A 20,143-nucleotide genomic window follows, 5' to 3' on the forward strand; every position below is an offset into this window, starting at 1 on the left:
ATTCCACAACTTGAAACTTCACAACTGGAAGCTCCACAACTAGAAACTCCGAAACTAGAAACTCCGCAACTAGAAACTCCACAGCTAGAAAGTCCGCAACTAGAAACTCTGCAACAAGAAACTCTTCCACTAGAAACTCCACAGCTAGAAACTCCACAACTATAAACTCCACTACTAGAAACTCCACAACTACAGACTCCGCAACTAGAAAACTCCGCAACTAGAAACTCCACAACTAGGAACTCCACAACTAGAAACTCCACAAATAAATACTCCACAACTAGAAACTCCACAACTTGAGACTCTGCAACTAGAAACTCGGCAACTAGAAACTCAACAACTAGAAACTCCACAACTAGAAACTCCACAACAAGAAACTCCACAACTAGAAACTCCACAACTTGGAACACCACAACTAGATACTCCACAACTACAAATTACACAACTAGAAACTCCACAACTAGAAACTCTACAGCTAGAAAGTCCGCAACTAGATACTCCACAACTACAATTTCCACAACTAGAAACTCCACAACTAGAAACTCCGCAACTAGAAACTCCATAACTAGAAACTCCACAACATGAAACACCACAATTAGATACTCCACAACTACAAATTCAACAACTAGAAACTGCACAACTAGAAACTCCGCAACTAGAAACTCCGCAACTAGAAACTCCACAACTAGAGACTCCACAACTAGACACTCCGCAACTAGGAACTCTACAACTTCAAAATCCACAACGAGAAACTTCACAACTTCAAACTCCACATCTAGATACTCCACAACTATAAACTCCACAACTAGAAACTTCACAAGTAGAAACTCCACAACTTGAAACTCCGCAACTAGAAACTCCGCAACTAGAAGCTCCGCAACTTTAAAACTCCACAACTAGAGACTCCACAACCAAAACTCAACAACTAGAAACTCCATGACTAGAAACTCCACAAATAAAAACTCCACAACTAGAAACTCCACCACTTGAGACTTTGCAACTAGAAACTCGGCAACTAGAAACTCAACAACTAGAAACTCTACAGCTAGAAAGTCTGCAACTAGAAACTCCACAACTACAAAATCCACAACTACAGACTCAACAACTAGAAACTCCACAACTAGAAACTTCACAACCATGAACTCCGAATCTATAAACTCAACAACTAGAAACTCCGCAACTAAAACTCCACAACTAGAAACTCAACAACTTGAAACACCAGAACTAGATACTCCACAACTACAAATTCCACAACTAGAAACTCCACAACTAGAAACTCTGCAACTAGAAACTCCGCAACTAGAATCTTCGCAACTAGAAACTTCACAGCTAGAAACTCCACAACTTGAGACTTCGCAACTAGAACCTCGGCAACTAGAAACTCAGGAACTGGAAACTCCTCAGCTAGAAACTCCACAACTAGAAGCTCCACAACTTGAGACTTCGCAACTAGATACTCGGCAACTAGAAACTCAAGAACTGGAAACTCCATAGCTAGAAACTCCACAACTAGAAACTCCACAACTTGAAACTCCACAACTAGATACTCCACAACTACAAATTCCACAACTAGAAACTCAACAACTAGAAACTCTGCAACTACAGACTTCACAACTAGAAACTCCAAAACTAGAAACTCCACAACCAGAAACTCCGCAACTAGAAATTTCACAGCTAGAGACTCCACATTTAGAGAGTCCACAACTAAAAACGCCACAACTAGAAACTCCACAACTAGAAACTCCACAACTAGAAACTCCGCAACTAGAAACCCGACAACTAGAAACTCCACAACAAGAAACTCCACACCTATAAATTCCACAACTTGAAACTTCACAACTGGAAGCTCCACAACTAGAAACTCCGCAACTAGAAACTCCGCAACTAGAAACTCCACAGCTAGAAAGTCCGCAACTAGAAACTCTGCAACAAGAAACTCTTCCACTAGAAACTCCACAGCTAGAAACTCCACAACTATAAACTCCACAGCTAGAATTTCAACAACTAGAAACCCCACAACTAGAAACTCCGCAACTAGAAACTCCACAACTAGAGACTGCACAACTGGAGACTTCACATTTAGAAACTCCTCAGATAGAAACTACACAACTAGAACTGCACGACTAGAGAGTCCATAAGTAGAAACTCCACAGCTAGAATTTCAACAACTAGAAACCGCACAACTAGAAACTCCGGAACTAGGAACTCCGCAACTAGAAAATCTACAACTAGAAACTCGAAAACTGAAAACTCCAGCTAGAAACTCCATAACTAGAAACTCCACAACTAGAAACTCCACAACTAGACACTTCGCAACTAGAAACTGCACAACTAGAGTCTCAACAACTAGAAAACTTCGCAACTAGAAACTCCACAACTAGACACTCCACAACTAAAACTCCACAACTAGAAACTCCACAACTAGAAACTGCGCAACTAGAAACCCGACAACTACAAACTCCACAACAAGAAACTCCACACCTATAAATTCCACAACTTGAAACTTCACAACTGGAAGCTCCACAACTAGAAACTCCGAAACTAGAAACTCCGCAACTAGAAACTCCACAGCTAGAAAGTCCGCAACTAGAAACTCTGCAACAAGAAACTCTTCCACTAGAAACTCCACAGCTAGAAACTCCACAACTATAAACTCCACTACTAGAAACTCCACAACTACAGACTCCGCAACTAGAAAACTCCGCAACTAGAAACTCCACAACTAGGAACTCCACAACTAGAAACTCCACAAATAAATACTCCACAACTAGAAACTCCACAACTTGAGACTCTGCAACTAGAAACTCGGCAACTAGAAACTCAACAACTAGAAACTCCACAACTAGAAACTCCACAACAAGAAACTCCACAACTAGAAACTCCACAACTTGGAACACCACAACTAGATACTCCACAACTACAAATTACACAACTAGAAACTCCACAACTAGAAACTCTACAGCTAGAAAGTCCGCAACTAGATACTCCACAACTACAATTTCCACAACTAGAAACTCCACAACTAGAAACTCCGCAACTAGAAACTCCATAACTAGAAACTCCACAACATGAAACACCACAATTAGATACTCCACAACTACAAATTCAACAACTAGAAACTGCACAACTAGAAACTCCGCAACTAGAAACTCCGCAACTAGAAACTCCACAACTAGAGACTCCACAACTAGACACTCCGCAACTAGGAACTCTACAACTTCAAAATCCACAACGAGAAACTTCACAACTTCAAACTCCACATCTAGATACTCCACAACTATAAACTCCACAACTAGAAACTTCACAAGTAGAAACTCCACAACTTGAAACTCCGCAACTAGAAACTCCGCAACTAGAAGCTCCGCAACTTTAAAACTCCACAACTAGAGACTCCACAACCAAAACTCAACAACTAGAAACTCCATGACTAGAAACTCCACAAATAAAAACTCCACAACTAGAAACTCCACCACTTGAGACTTTGCAACTAGAAACTCGGCAACTAGAAACTCAACAACTAGAAACTCTACAGCTAGAAAGTCTGCAACTAGAAACTCCACAACTACAAAATCCACAACTACAGACTCAACAACTAGAAACTCCACAACTAGAAACTTCACAACCATGAACTCCGAATCTATAAACTCAACAACTAGAAACTCCGCAACTAAAACTCCACAACTAGAAACTCAACAACTTGAAACACCAGAACTAGATACTCCACAACTACAAATTCCACAACTAGAAACTCCACAACTAGAAACTCTGCAACTAGAAACTCCGCAACTAGAATCTTCGCAACTAGAAACTTCACAGCTAGAAACTCCACAACTTGAGACTTCGCAACTAGAACCTCGGCAACTAGAAACTCAGGAACTGGAAACTCCTCAGCTAGAAACTCCACAACTAGAAGCTCCACAACTTGAGACTTCGCAACTAGATACTCGGCAACTAGAAACTCAAGAACTGGAAACTCCATAGCTAGAAACTCCACAACTAGAAACTCCACAACTTGAAACTCCACAACTAGATACTCCACAACTACAAATTCCACAACTAGAAACTCAACAACTAGAAACTCTGCAACTACAGACTTCACAACTAGAAACTCCAAAACTAGAAACTCCACAACCAGAAACTCCGCAACTAGAAATTTCACAGCTAGAGACTCCACATTTAGAGAGTCCACAACTAAAAACGCCACAACTAGAAACTCCACAACTAGAAACTCCACAACTAGAAACTCCGCAACTAGAAACCCGACAACTAGAAACTCCACAACAAGAAACTCCACACCTATAAATTCCACAACTTGAAACTTCACAACTGGAAGCTCCACAACTAGAAACTCCGCAACTAGAAACTCCGCAACTAGAAACTCCACAGCTAGAAAGTCCGCAACTAGAAACTCTGCAACAAGAAACTCTTCCACTAGAAACTCCACAGCTAGAAACTCCACAACTATAAACTCCACAGCTAGAATTTCAACAACTAGAAACCCCACAACTAGAAACTCCGCAACTAGAAACTCCACAACTAGAGACTGCACAACTGGAGACTTCACATTTAGAAACTCCTCAGATAGAAACTACACAACTAGAACTGCACGACTAGAGAGTCCATAAGTAGAAACTCCACAGCTAGAATTTCAACAACTAGAAACCGCACAACTAGAAACTCCGGAACTAGGAACTCCGCAACTAGAAAATCTACAACTAGAAACTCGAAAACTGAAAACTCCAGCTAGAAACTCCATAACTAGAAACTCCACAACTAGAAACTCCACAACTAGACACTTCGCAACTAGAAACTGCACAACTAGAGTCTCAACAACTAGAAAACTTCGCAACTAGAAACTCCACAACTAGACACTCCACAACTAAAACTCCACAACTAGAAACTCCACAACTAGAAACTCCGCAACTAGAAACCCGACAACTACAAACTCCACAACAAGAAACTCCACACCTATAAATTCCACAACTTGAAACTTCACAACTGGAAGCTCCACAACTAGAAACTCCGAAACTAGAAACTCCGCAACTAGAAACTCCACAGCTAGAATGTCCGCAACTAGAAACTCTGCAACAAGAAACTCTTCCACTAGAAACTCCACAGCTAGAAACTCCACAACTATAAACTCCACTACTAGAAACTCCACAACTACAGACTCCGCAACTAGAAAACTCCGCAACTAGAAACTCCACAACTAGGAACTCCACAACTAGAAACTCCACAAATAAATACTCCACAACTAGAAACTCCACAACTTGAGACTCTGCAACTAGAAACTCGGCAACTAGAAACTCAACAACTAGAAACTCCACAACTAGAAACTCCACAACAAGAAACTCCACAACTAGAAACTCCACAACTTGGAACACCACAACTAGATACTCCACAACTACAAATTACACAACTAGAAACTCCACAACTAGAAACTCTACAGCTAGAAAGTCCGCAACTAGATACTCCACAACTACAATTTCCACAACTAGAAACTCCACAACTAGAAACTCCGCAACTAGAAACTCCATAACTAGAAACTCCACAACATGAAACACCACAATTAGATACTCCACAACTACAAATTCAACAACTAGAAACTGCACAACTAGAAACTCCGCAACTAGAAACTCCGCAACTAGAAACTCCAACACTAGAGACTCCACAACTAGACACTCCGCAACTAGGAACTCTACAACTTCAAAATCCACAACGAGAAACTTCACAACTTCAAACTCCACATCTAGATACTCCACAACTATAAACTCCACAACTAGAAACTTCACAAGTAGAAACTCCACAACTTGAAACTCCGCAACTAGAAACTCCGCAACTAGAAGCTCCGCAACTTGAAAACTCCACAACTAGAGACTCCACAACTAAAACTCAACAACTAGAAACTCCATGACTAGAAACTCCACAAATAAAAACTCCACAACTAGAAACTCCACCACTTGAGACTTTGCAACTAGAAACTCGGCAACTAGAAACTCAACAACTAGAAACTCCATAACTAGAAACTCCACAACTTGAAACTCCACAACTAGAAACTCCACAGCTTGAAACACCACAACTAGATATTCCACAACTCAAATTCCACAACTAGAAACTCCACAACTAGAAACTCTGCAACTAGAAACTCCACAACTAGAGACTCCACAACTACAAATTCCACAACTACAGACTCCACATTTACAGACTTCATAACTAGAAACTCCACAACTAGTAACTCCACAACCAGAAACTCCACAAGTAGAAACTCCACAACTAGACACTCCGCAACTAGGAACTCTACAACTTCAAAATCCACAACGAGAAGTTCACTACTAGAAACTCCACAAGTAGATACTCCACAACTATAAACTCCACAACTAGAACCTCCACAAGTAGAAACTCCACAACTTGAAACTCCGCAACTAGAAACTCCGCAACTAGAAAACTCCGCAACTACAAAGTCCGCAACTAGAAACCCCGCAACTAGAAACTCCACAGCTAGAAACTCCACAACTAGAAACTCCACAACTAGAGACTCCACAACTAAAACTCCACAACTAGAAACTCCATGACTAGAAACTCCACAAATAAAATTTCCACAACTAGAAACTCCACAACTAGAGACTTCGCAACTAGAAACTCGGCAACTAGAAACTCAACAACTAGAAACTCCACAACTAGAAACTCCACAACCAGAAACTCCACAACTAGAAACTCCACAACTTGGAACGCCACAACTAGATACTCCACAACTACAAATTACACAACTAGAAACTCCACAACTAGAAACTCTGCAACTAGAAACTCCACAACTAGAAACTCTACAGCTAGAAACTCCGCAACTAGAAACTCCACAACTAGAGACTCCATACTAGAAACTCCACAACTAGAAACTCCACAACTACAGACTCCACAACTACAGACTCCACAACTAGAAACTCCATAAACAGAAACTCCGCAACTAAAAACTCAACAACTAGAAACTCCGCAACTAAAAACTTCACAACTACAAACTCCACAACTTGAAACACCACAACTAGATACTCCACAACTACAAATTCCACAACTAGAAACTCCACAACTAGAAACTCTGCAACTAGAAACTGCGCAGCTAGAAACTTCGCAACTAGAAACTTCACAGCTAGAAACTCCACAACTTGAGACTTCGCAACTAGAAATTCGGCAACTAGAAACTCAAGAACTGGAAACTCCACAACTAGCAACTCCAACACTTTAGACTTCGCAACTATATACTCGGCAACTAGAAACTCAAAAACTGGAAACTCCATTGCTAGAAACTCCACAACTAGAAACTCCACAACTTGAAACACCACAACTAGATACTCCACAACTACAAATTCCACAAATAGAAACTGCACAACTAGAAACTCCGCAACTACAGACTTCACAACTAGAAACTCCACAACTAGAAACTCCACAACTAGAGACTGCACAACTGGAGACTTCGCATTTAGAAACTCCTCAGATGGAAACTACACAACTAACAACTCCACGACTAGAGAGTCCATAGGTAGAAACTCCACAGCTAGAATTTCAACAACTAGAAACCCCACAACTAAAAACTCCGCAACTAGGAACTCCACAACTAGAAAATCTACAACTAGAAACTTGAAAACTAAAACTCCAACTAGAAACTTCATAACTAGGCACTCCACAACTAGAAACTCCACAACTAGACACTTCGCAACTAGAAACTGCACAACTAGAGTCTCAACAACTAGAAAACTTCGCAACTAGAAACTCTACGACCAGACACTCCACAAATAGAAACTCCACAACTAGAAACTCCACAACTTGAGACTTTGAAACTAGAAACTCGGCAACTAGAAACTCAACAACTAGAAACTCCACAACTAGAAACTCCACAACTAGAAACTCCACAACCAGAAACTGCACAAATAGAGACTCTGCAACTACAAACTCCACAGCTAGAAACTCCGCAACTTGAGACTTCGCAACTAGACACTCGGCAACAAGAAACTCAAGAACTGGAAACTCCACAGCTAGAAACTCCACAACTAGAAACTCCGCAACATGAAACACCACAATTAGATACTCCACAACTACAAATTCCACAACTAGAAACTGCACAACTAGAAAACTCCGACACTAGAGACTCCGCAACTATAAACTCCCCAACTAGAGACTCCACAATTAGAAACTCCACAACTACAGACTCAACAACTTCAGACTTCACAACTAGAAACTCCACAACTAGAAACTCCACAACTAGAAACTCCACAACCAGAAACTCCACACCTATAAATTCCACAACTTGAAACTTCACAACTGGAAGCTCCACAACTAGAAACTCCGCAACTAGAAACTCCGCAACTAGAAACTCCACAGCTAGAAAGTCCGCAACTAGAAACTCTGCAACAAGAAACTCTTCCACTAGAAACTCCACAGCTAGAAACTCCACAACTAGAAACTCCGCAACTAGAAACTCCATAACTAGAAACTCCACAACATGAAACACCACAATTAGATACTCCACAACTACAAATTCAACAACTAGAAACTGCACAACTAGAAACTCCGCAACTAGAAACTCCGCAACTAGAAACTCCAACACTAGAGACTCCACAACTAGACACTCCGCAACTAGGAACTCTACAACTTCAAAATCCACAACGAGAAACTTCACAACTTCAAACTCCACATCTAGATACTCCACAACTATAAACTCCACAACTAGAAACTTCACAAGTAGAAACTCCACAACTTGAAACTCCGCAACTAGAAACTCCGCAACTAGAAGCTCCGCAACTTGAAAACTCCACAACTAGAGACTCCACAACTAAAACTCAACAACTAGAAACTCCATGACTAGAAACTCCACAAATAAAAACTCCACAACTAGAAACTCCACCACTTGAGACTTTGCAACTAGAAACTCGGCAACTAGAAACTCAACAACTAGAAACTCCATAACTAGAAACTCCACAACTTGAAACTCCACAACTAGAAACTCCACAGCTTGAAACACCACAACTAGATATTCCACAACTCAAATTCCACAACTAGAAACTCCACAACTAGAAACTCTGCAACTAGAAACTCCACAACTAGAGACTCCACAACTACAAATTCCACAACTACAGACTCCACATTTACAGACTTCATAACTAGAAACTCCACAACTAGTAACTCCACAACCAGAAACTCCACAAGTAGAAACTCCACAACTAGACACTCCGCAACTAGGAACTCTACAACTTCAAAATCCACAACGAGAAGTTCACTACTAGAAACTCCACAAGTAGATACTCCACAACTATAAACTCCACAACTAGAACCTCCACAAGTAGAAACTCCACAACTTGAAACTCCGCAACTAGAAACTCCGCAACTAGAAAACTCCGCAACTACAAAGTCCGCAACTAGAAACCCCGCAACTAGAAACTCCACAGCTAGAAACTCCACAACTAGAAACTCCACAACTAGAGACTCCACAACTAAAACTCCACAACTAGAAACTCCATGACTAGAAACTCCACAAATAAAATTTCCACAACTAGAAACTCCACAACTAGAGACTTCGCAACTAGAAACTCGGCAACTAGAAACTCAACAACTAGAAACTCCACAACTAGAAACTCCACAACCAGAAACTCCACAACTAGAAACTCCACAACTTGGAACGCCACAACTAGATACTCCACAACTACAAATTACACAACTAGAAACTCCACAACTAGAAACTCTGCAACTAGAAACTCCACAACTAGAAACTCTACAGCTAGAAACTCCGCAACTAGAAACTCCACAACTAGAGACTCCATACTAGAAACTCCACAACTAGAAACTCCACAACTACAGACTCCACAACTACAGACTCCACAACTAGAAACTCCATAAACAGAAACTCCGCAACTAAAAACTCAACAACTAGAAACTCCGCAACTAAAAACTTCACAACTACAAACTCCACAACTTGAAACACCACAACTAGATACTCCACAACTACAAATTCCACAACTAGAAACTCCACAACTAGAAACTCTGCAACTAGAAACTGCGCAGCTAGAAACTTCGCAACTAGAAACTTCACAGCTAGAAACTCCACAACTTGAGACTTCGCAACTAGAAATTCGGCAACTAGAAACTCAAGAACTGGAAACTCCACAACTAGCAACTCCAACACTTTAGACTTCGCAACTATATACTCGGCAACTAGAAACTCAAAAACTGGAAACTCCATTGCTAGAAACTCCACAACTAGAAACTCCACAACTTGAAACACCACAACTAGATACTCCACAACTACAAATTCCACAAATAGAAACTGCACAACTAGAAACTCCGCAACTACAGACTTCACAACTAGAAACTCCACAACTAGAAACTCCACAACTAGAGACTGCACAACTGGAGACTTCGCATTTAGAAACTCCTCAGATGGAAACTACACAACTAACAACTCCACGACTAGAGAGTCCATAGGTAGAAACTCCACAGCTAGAATTTCAACAACTAGAAACCCCACAACTAAAAACTCCGCAACTAGGAACTCCACAACTAGAAAATCTACAACTAGAAACTTGAAAACTAAAACTCCAACTAGAAACTTCATAACTAGGCACTCCACAACTAGAAACTCCACAACTAGACACTTCGCAACTAGAAACTGCACAACTAGAGTCTCAACAACTAGAAAACTTCGCAACTAGAAACTCTACGACCAGACACTCCACAAATAGAAACTCCACAACTAGAAACTCCACAACTTGAGACTTTGAAACTAGAAACTCGGCAACTAGAAACTCAACAACTAGAAACTCCACAACTAGAAACTCCACAACTAGAAACTCCACAACCAGAAACTGCACAAATAGAGACTCTGCAACTACAAACTCCACAGCTAGAAACTCCGCAACTTGAGACTTCGCAACTAGACACTCGGCAACAAGAAACTCAAGAACTGGAAACTCCACAGCTAGAAACTCCACAACTAGAAACTCCGCAACATGAAACACCACAATTAGATACTCCACAACTACAAATTCCACAACTAGAAACTGCACAACTAGAAAACTCCGACACTAGAGACTCCGCAACTATAAACTCCCCAACTAGAGACTCCACAATTAGAAACTCCACAACTACAGACTCAACAACTTCAGACTTCACAACTAGAAACTCCACAACTAGAAACTCCACAACTAGAAACTCCACAACCAGAAACTCCACACCTATAAATTCCACAACTTGAAACTTCACAACTGGAAGCTCCACAACTAGAAACTCCGCAACTAGAAACTCCGCAACTAGAAACTCCACAGCTAGAAAGTCCGCAACTAGAAACTCTGCAACAAGAAACTCTTCCACTAGAAACTCCACAGCTAGAAACTCCACAACTATAAACTCCACTACTAGAAACTCCACAACTACAGACTCCGCAACTAGAAAACTCCGCAACTAGAAACTCCGCAACTAGGAACTCCACAACTAGAAACTCCACAAATAAATACTCCACAACTAGAAACTCCACAACTTGAGACTCTGCAACTAGAAACTCGGCAACTAGAAACTCAACAACTAGAAACTCCACAACTAGAAACTCCACAACAAGAAACTCCACAACTAGAAACTCCACAACTTGGAACACCACAACTAGATACTCCACAACTACAAATTACACAACTAGAAACTCCACAACTAGAAACTCTACAGCTAGAAAGTCCGCAACTTGAGACTTCGCAACTAGACACTCGGCAACAAGAAACTCAAGAACTGGAAACTCCACAGCTAGAAACTCCACAACTAGAAACTCCGCAACATGAAAAACCACAATTAGATACTCCACAACTACAAATTCCACAACTAGAAACTGCACAACTAGAAAACTCCGACACTAGAGACTCCGCAACTATAAACTCCCCAACTAGAGACTCCACAATTAGAAACTCCACAACTACAGACTCAACAACTTCAGACTTCACAACTAGAAACTCCACAACTAGAAACTCCACAACCAGAAACTCCACAAGTAGAAAGTCCACTATTAGACACTCCGCAACTGGGAACTCTACAACTTCAAAATCCACAACGAGAAACTTCACAACTTGAAACTCCCCAACTAGATACTCCACAACTATAAACTCCACAACTAGAAACTTCACAAGTAGAATTTCCACAACTTGAAACTCCGCAACTACAAACTCAGACACTAGAAAGCTCCGCAACTACAAACTCTGCAACTAGAAACTCCGCAACTAGAAACTCAACAGCTACAAACTCCACAACTAGAAACTCCACAACTAGAGGCTCCAAAACATAAACTCCGCAACTAGAAACTCCATGACTAGAAACTCCACAAATAAAAACTCCACAACTAGAAACTCCACAATATGAGACTTTGCAACTTTAAACTCGGCAACTAGAAACTCAACAACTAGAAACTCCACAACTAGAAACACCACAACTAGAAACTCCACAACAAGAAACTTCACAACTTGAAACTCTGCAACTAGAAACTCTGCAACTAGAAATTTCGCAACTAGAAACTTCACAGCTAGAAACTCCACAACTTGAGACTTCGCAACTAGAAACTCAGCAACTAGAAACTCAAGAACTGGAAACTCCACAGATAGAAACTCCACAACTAGAAACTGCACAACTTGAGACTTCACAAGTAGATACTCGGACTAGAAACTCAAGAACTGGAAACTCCATAGCTAGAAACTCCACAACTAGAAACTCCACAACTAGAAACTCCACAACTAGAAACTTCACAACTAGAAACTCCACAACTAGAAACTCTGCAACTGGAAACTCCACAGCTAGAAAGTCCGCAACTAGAAACTCCACAACTACAGACTCCGCAACTAGAAAACTCCGCAACTAGAAACTCCACAACTAGAAACTCTGCAACTAAAAACTCCACAACTAGAAACTTCGCAACTAGAAACTTCACAGCTAGAAACTCCACAGCTAGAAACTCGGCAACTAGAAACTCCACAACTTGAAACTTTGCAACTCGAAACTCTGCAACTGGAAACTCCGCAACTGGAAAATCCACAACTAGAAACTTCACAACTAGAGACTCCGCAACTAGAAACTCCACTACTAGAAACTCTATAACTAGAGACTGCACAACTGGAGACTTCGCATTTAGAAACTCTTCAGATAGAAACTACGCAACTAGAAACTCCACGACTAGAGAGTCCATAACTAGAAACTCCACAGCTAGAATTTCAACAACTAGAAACCCCACAACTAGAAACTCCGCAACTAGGAACTCAGCAACTAGAAAATCTACAAATAGAAACTCGAAAACTCAAAACTCCAACTAGAAACTCTATAACTAGAAACTCCGCAATAAGAAACTCCACAACTAGAAACTCCACAACTAGAAACTCCACAACTAGAGACTGCACAACTGGAGACTTCACATTTAGAAACTCCTCAGATAGAAACTACACAACTAGAACTGCACGACTAGAGAGTCCATAAGTAGAAACTCCACAGCTAGAATTTCAACAACTAGAAACCACACAACTAGAAACTCCGCAACTAGGAACTCCGCAACTAGAAAATCTACAACTAGAAACTCGAAAACTGAAAACTCCAGCTAGAAACTCCATAACTAGAAACTCCACAACTAGAAACTCCACAACTAGACATTTCGCAACTGAAACTCCACAACTAGAAACTCCTTGACTAGAAACTCCACAACTAGAAACTCCGCAACTAAAGCTCCACAACAAGAAACTCCACAACTTGAAACACCACAACTAGATACTCCACAACCACAAATTCCTCAACTAAAAACTCCACAACTAGAAACTCTGCAACTAGAAACTCCACAACTAGAAACTTCGCAACTAGAAACTTCACAGCTAGAAACTCCACAACCTGAAACTTCGCAATAAGAAACTCGGACATAGAAACTCAGGAACTTGAAACTCCACAGCTAGAAACTCCGCAACTAGAAACTCCACAACTAGAGACTCCGCAACTAGAAACTCCCCAACTTGAAACTCCGCAGCTAGAATGTCCGCAACTAGAAACTCTGCAACTAAAAACTCCGCAACTAGAAACTCCACAGCTAGAAACTCCACAACTAGAAACTCCACAACTACAGACTCCACAACTACAGACTTCGCAACTAGAAACTCCACAACTAGAAACTCCACAACTAGAAACTCCACAACCAGAAACTCCACAAGTAGAAACTCCACAACTAGACACTCCGAAACCAGGAACTCTACAACTTCCAAATCCACAACGAGAAACTTCACAACTTGAAACTCCACAACTAGATACTCCACAACTATAAACTCCACAACTAGAAACTCCACAAGTAGAAACTCCACAACTTGAAACTTCGCAACTAGAAATCCGCAACTAGAAACTCCGCGACTAGAAACTTCTCAACTAGAAACTCCACAGCTAGAAACTCCACAAATAAAAACTCCACAACTAGAAACTCCACAACTTGAGACTTTGCAACTAGAAACTCGGCAACTAGAAACTCAACAACTAGAAACTCTACAGCTAGAAAGTCTGCAACTAGAAACTCCACAACTACAAAATCCACAACTACAGACTCAACAACTAGAAACTCCACAACAAGAAACTTCACAACCATGAACTCCGAATCTATAAACTCAACAACTAGAAACTCCGCAACTAAAACTCCACAACTAGAAACTCAACAACTTGAAACACCACAACTAGATACTCCACAACTACAAATTCCACAACTAGAAACTCCACAACTAGAAACTCTGCAACTAGAAACTCCGCAACTAGAATCTTCGCAACTAGAAACTTCACAGCTAGAAACTCCACAACTTGAGACTTCGCAACTAGAACCTCGGCAACTAGAAACTCAGGAACTGGAAACTCCACAGCTAGAAACTCCACAACTAGAAGCTCCACAACTTGAGACTTCGCTACTAGATTCTCGGCAACTAGAAACTCAAGAACTGGAAACTCCATAGCTAGAAACTCCACAACTAGAAACTCCACAACTTGAAACACCACAACTAGATACTCCACAACTACAAATTCCACAACTAGAAACTCCACAACTAGAAACTCTGCAACTACAGACTTCACAACTAGAAACTCCACAACTAGAAACTCCACAACCAGAAACTCCGCAACTAGAAATTTCTCAGCTAGAGACTCCACATTTAGAGAGTCCACAACTAAAAACGCCACAACTAGAAACTCCACAACTAGAAACTCCACAACTAGAAACTCCGCAACTAGAAACCCGACAACTAGAAACTCAACAACAAGAAACTCCACACCTATAAATTCCACAACTTGAAACTTCACAACTGGAAGCTCCACAACTAGAAACTCCGCAACTAGAAACTCCGCAACTAGAAACTCCACAGCTAGAAAGTCCGCAACTAGAAACTCTGCAACAAGAAACTCTTCCACTAGAAACTCCACAGCTAGAAACTCCACAACTATAAACTTCACTGCTAGAAACTCCACAACTACAGACTCCGCAACTAGAAAACTCCGCAACTAGAAACTCCACAACTAGGAACTCCACAACTAGAAACTCCACAAATAAATACTCCACAACTAGAAACTCCACAACTTGAGACTCTGCAACTAGAAACTCGGCAACTAGAAACTCAACAACTAGAAACTCCACAACTAGAAACTCCACAACAAGAAACTCCACAACTAGAAACTCCACAACTTGGAACACCACAACTAGATACTCCACAACTACAAATTACACATCTAGAAACTCCACAACTAGAAACTCTACAGCTAGAAAGTCCGCAACTAGATACTCCACAACTACAAATTCCACAACTAGAAACTCCACAACTAGAAACTCCGCAACTAGAAACTCCATAACTAGAAACTCCACAACATGAAACACCACAATTAGATACTCCACAACTACAAATTCAACAACTAGAAACTGCACAACTAGAAACTCCGCAACTAGAAACTCCGCAACTAGAAACTCCACAACTAGAGACTCCACAACTAGACACTCCGCAACTAGGAACTCTACAACTTCAAAATCCACAACGAGAAACTTCACAACTTGAAACTCCACATCTAGATACTCCACAACTATAAACTCCACAACTAGAAACTTCACAAGTAGAAACTCCACAACTTGAAACTCCGCAACTAGAAACTCCGCAACTAGAAGCTCCGCAACTTGAAAACTCCGCAACTACAAACTCCGCAACTAGAAACTCCGCAACTAGAAACTCCACAGCTACAAACTCCACAACTAGAAACTCCACAACTAGAGACTCCACAACTAAACTCAACAACTAGAAACTCCATGACTAGAAACTCCACAAATAAAAACTCCACAACTAGAAACTCCACCACTTGAGACTTTGCAATTAGAAACTCGGCAACTAGAAACTCAACAACTAGAAACTCCACAACTAGAAACTCCACAACTAGAAACTCCACAGCTTGAAACACCACAACTAGATATTCCACAACTCAAATTCCACAACTAGAAACTCCACAACTAGAAACTCCGCAACTAGAAACTCCACAACTAGAGACTCCACAACTACAAAGTCCACAACTACAGACTCCACATTTACAGACTTCATAACTAGAAACTCCACAACTAGTAACTCCACAACCAGAAACTCCACAAGTAGAAACTCCGCAACTAGACACTCCGCAACTAGGAAATCTACAACTTCAAAATCCACAACGAGAAGTTCACTACTAGAAACTCCACAAGTAGATACTCCACAACTATAAACTCCACAACTAGAAACTCCACAAGTAGAAACTCCACAACTTGAAACTCCGCAACTAGAAACTCCGCAACTAGAAAACTCCGCAACTACAAAGTCCGCAACTAGAAACCCCGCAACTAGAAACTCCACAGCTAGAAACTCCACAACTAGAAACTCCACAACTAGAGACTCCACAACTAAAACTCCACAACTAGAAACTCCATGACTAGAAACTCCACAAATAAAATTTCCACAACTAGAAACTCCACAACTAGAGACTTTGCAACTAGAAACTCGGCAACTAGAAACTCAACAACTAGAAACTCCACAACTAGAAACTCCACAACCAGAAACTCCACAACTAGAAACTCCACAACTTGGAACTCACAACTAGATACTCCACAACTACAAATTACACAACTAGAAACTCCACAACTAGAAACTCTGCAACTAGAAACTCCACAACTAGAAACTCTACAGCTAGAAACTCCGCAACTAGAAACTCCACAACTAGAGACTCCATACTAGAAACTCCACAACTAGAAACTCCACAACTACAGACTCCACAACTACAGACTCCACAACTAGAAACTCCACAACCAGAAACTCCGCAACTAGAAACTCAACAACTAGAAACTCCGCAACTAAAAGCTCCACAACTAGAAACTCCACAACTTGAAACACCACAACTAGATACTCCACAACTACAAATTCCACAACTAGAAACTCCACAACTAGAAACTCTGCAACTAGAAACTGCGCAGCTAGAAACTTCGCAACTAGAAACTTCACAGCTAGAAACTCCACAACTTGAGACTTCGCAACTAGAAATTCGGCAACTAGAAACTCAAGAACTGGAAACTCCACAACTAGCAACTCCAACACTTTAGACTTCGCAACTAGATACTCGGCAACTAGAAACTCAAAAACTGGAAACTCCATAGCTAGAAACTCCACAACTAGAAACTCCACAACTTGAAACACCACAACTAGATACTCCACAACTACAAATTCCACAAATAGAAACTGCACAACTAGAAACTCCGCAACTACAGACTTCACAACTAGAAACTCCACAACTAGAAACTCCACAACTAGAGACTGCACAACTGGAGACTTCGCATTTAGAAACTCCTCAGATGGAAACTACACAACTAACAACTCCACGACTAGAGACTCCATAGGTAGAAACTCCACAGCTAGAATTTCAACAACTAGAAACCCCACAACTAAAAACTCCGCAACTAGGAACTTCACAACTAGAAAATCTACAACTAGAAACTCGAAAACTAAAACTCCAACTAGAAACTTCATAACAAGACACTCCACAACTAGAAACTCCACAACTAGACACTTCGCAACTATAAACTGCACAACTAGAGTGTCAACAACTAGAAAACTTCGCAACTAGAAACTCCACGACCAGACACTCCACAAATAGAAACTCCACAACTTGAGACTTTGAAACTAGAAACTCGGCAACTAGAAACTCAACAACTAGAAACTCCACAACTAGAAACTCCACAACTAGAAACTCCACAACCAGAAACTGCACAAATAGAGACTCTGCAACTACAAACTCCACAGCTAGAAACTCCGCAACTTGAGACTTCGCAACTAGACACTCGGCAACAAGAAACTCAAGAACTGGAAACTCCACAGCTAGAAACTCCACAACTAGAAACTCCGCAACATGAAACACCACAATTAGATACTCCACAACTACAAATTCCACAACTAGAAACTGCACAACTAGAAAACTCCGACACTAGAGACTCCGCAACTATAAACTCCCCAACTAGAGACTCCACAATTAGAAACTCCACAACTACAGATTCCACAACTTCAGACTTCACAACCAGAAACTCCACAACTAGAAACTCCACAACCAGAAACTCCACAAGTAGAAAGTCCACTATTAGACACTCCGCAACTGGGAACTCTACAACTTCAAAATCCACAACGAGAAACTTCACAACTTGAAACTCCACAACTAGATACTCCACAACTATAAACTCCACAACTAGAAACTTCACAAATAGAATTTCCACAACTTGAAACTCCGCAACTACAAACTCAGACACTAGAAAACTCCGCAACTACAAACTCTGCAACTAGAAACTCCGCAACTAGAAACTCAACAGCTACAAACTCCACAACTAGAAACTCCACAACTAGAGGCTCCACAACATAAACTCCGCAACTAGAAACTCCATGACTAGAAACTCCACAAATAAAAACTCCACAACTAGAAACTCCACAATATGAGACTTTGCAACTTTAAACTCGGCAACTAGAAACTCAACAATTAGAAACTCCACAACTAGAAACACCACAACTAGAAACTCCACAACAAGAAACTCCACAACTTGAAACTCTGCAACTAGAAACTCTGCAACTAGAAATTTTGCAACTAGAAACTTCACAGCTAGAAACTCCACAACTAGAAACTCCACAGCTAGAAACTCCACAACTAGAAACTCCAAAACCAGAAACTGCACATCTTGAGACTCCGCAACTACAAACTTCACAGCTAGAATCTCCGCAACTTGAGACTTCGCAACTAGACACTCGGCAACTAGAAACTCAAGAACTGGAAACTCCACAGCTAGAAACTCCACAACTAGAAACTCCACAACAAGAAACTCCGCAACTAGAAACTCCGCAACTAGAAACTCCACAACTTGAGACTCCACAACTATAAACTCCACAACTACAGACTCCAAAACTACAGACTTCACAACTAGAAACTCCACAACTAGAAACTCCACAACCAGAAACTCCACAAGTAGAAACTCCACAACTGGACACTCCGCAACTAGGAACTCTACAACTTCAAAATCCTCAACGAGAAACTTCACAACTTGAAACTCCACAACTAGAAACTCCACAAGTAGAAACTCCACAACTTGAAACTCCGCAACTAGAAACTCCGCAACTAGAAACTCCACAACTAGAAACTCCACAACTAGAGGCTCCACGACTAAAACTCCACAACTAGAAACTCCATGACTAGAAACTCCACAAACAAAAACTCCACAACTAGAAACTCCACAACTTGAGACTTTGCAACTAGAAACTCGGCAACTAGAAACTGAACAACTAGAAACTCTACAGCTAGAAAGTCTGCAACTAGAAACTCCACAACTACAGAATCCACAACTACAGACTCAACAACTAGAAACCTCACAACTAGAAACTTCATAACCAGAAACTCCGAATCTATAAACTCAACAACTAGAAACTCCGCAACTTAAAACTCCACAACTAGAAACTCAACAACTTGAAACACCACAACTAGATACTCCACAACTACAAATTCTACAACTAGAAACTCCACAACCAGAAACTCTGCAACTAGAAACTCCGCAACTAGAAACTTCGCAACTAGAAACTTCACAGCTAGAAACACCACACCT

Source organism: Rhipicephalus microplus, chromosome 6 (genome assembly GCF_043290135.1).
Source record: "Rhipicephalus microplus isolate Deutch F79 chromosome 6, USDA_Rmic, whole genome shotgun sequence".
Lineage (NCBI taxonomy): Eukaryota > Metazoa > Arthropoda > Arachnida > Ixodida > Ixodidae > Rhipicephalus > Rhipicephalus microplus.